The sequence below is a fragment of the Arachis ipaensis genome, chromosome B2 (assembly GCF_059453495.1).
Source record: "Arachis ipaensis isolate K30076 ecotype BB chromosome B2, ASM5945349v1, whole genome shotgun sequence".
Lineage (NCBI taxonomy): Eukaryota > Viridiplantae > Streptophyta > Magnoliopsida > Fabales > Fabaceae > Arachis > Arachis ipaensis.
Window position 1 is genome coordinate 49,784,610 of NC_142437.1, and position 1,525 is coordinate 49,786,134.

Below are 1,525 nucleotides of genomic sequence, written 5' to 3' on the forward strand. Positions count from 1 at the left end.
ATAAGTGGTTATATGATGCAACCACATAATTAGGCTCAAAACTCTCATGCTTGTGTTCTTAGCTCAAAACATGATCCACAAAGTATATTAATCAAGCAAGTTCCAAAAAAAAAATTTCAACCAATTGGGGTGGTGCCTTAGAAATGAAATTCTTGGAAATTTTCATCATATTGACTAAGCTTATTCTAATGCAATGTTGTGATTTAGAAAATTTTAAAAATTTTTCCTTTAAAAATTTTTTCTAATTTACCCTCTTTTCAATCAAAACATAATTCTTATACAAAATGGGTCAACTAAGTTCTAACAATCCAAAAATTATCAAATCACAATCAAAAGCCAAAATGCAACATATATGTATATAATAATAAAAGTGTACATCAACCAAAATAAGGGTATCTACAATGACAAATATGTACAGTAATCCCAAAATGATCTCAAAGATAAAGTGCAAAATAAAATAAAGTAGCAGAAAGTAGAAATGGATGTCTGAAAGTTCACCACATAAATGCAATACACCGGTCACGAACGGTGACCTCCCCACACTTTAGGATGAAGCATCGTCCTCGATGCTACTGCTGAAGCTCGGGATGGGGGTCAACAATCGCGCCGGGCTGTGGCTCAGGCTCAGGCTGTGGCTCCTCAGGAGGCTGCTGGACCTCAGTGGTGGTCTGTGTCTCTGGTGGTGCCTCCTGCTGAATCGGCTCCTCAGTATGTTCCTCCTCCTGATCCTGCTCGTCAGAGGCGGAAGAGTCCGGGAGTGGTGGTAGCTCGATGCCCTGTGATATGAACACCTGGTCTATGCGATCGAAACGTTGTATGATACGATGCTTGCTGCGCTCCATGAAGCGAAATAGGCACTGTACCAACAGGTAAATCAGCTCAAGTGCTGGTGGTGGTGGTAAGGATGCTGCGGCTACTGAAGTAGAGGGGGTCCTGCTGCTACTGCTGATAATGAGGGCTGAGCTGCCTCCACCACTACTCTGGCTCGAGAACGGCGTCTAGGTAGAGGCTTCTCATGCACCCACCCACCCCATGGAATAGTAACCTCCTTGTCGTCGTCATCTGGGGGTGGTGGTGTCACGTCATCATCCTCCCATGGGACATCAGCTAGTGCCACTATGTTGGTAACTAATGTAGGAAATGGCAGCAGGCCACGAATGTGAGCGCGCCACATACTCTGCCTGATCAAACGGGGGAAGTTTACCTACTTCCCCTCCATCACACAACCAATCAGAACTAGCATATCCATAGGAATCTCTGAGAAGTGAGTGGTGGAGAAGACATAGTGGGCGAATATATGCTGCCAAGTCTTGGCCTCTCTCGACAGATAAGCGAATAACATCCCCTTGGGCTTCTTGTTCCCAGAATCCATCACCCAAGGGGCATCAGGTGAGGCAATCACGCGCTTCAGCGTCTCATAATCAAATGTCATGCAGTGGATGGCCACCTCTGCCTGCTTATAGGCGCATGTGTCATCAGGACGAAGTCGGCAAAGCAATGCCTCCTCAATAGCTACCTCAGTGAT

The 1,525-nt window shown here is 45.3% G+C and overlaps 1 pseudogene; it reads right to left on the minus strand.

Annotated features, from left to right (window-relative positions):
* Positions 1-544: 544 nt before the first annotated feature.
* Positions 545-1,034, minus strand: LOC148573924 (uncharacterized; annotated as a pseudogene).
* Between the last annotated feature and the right edge of the window lie 491 nt (positions 1,035-1,525).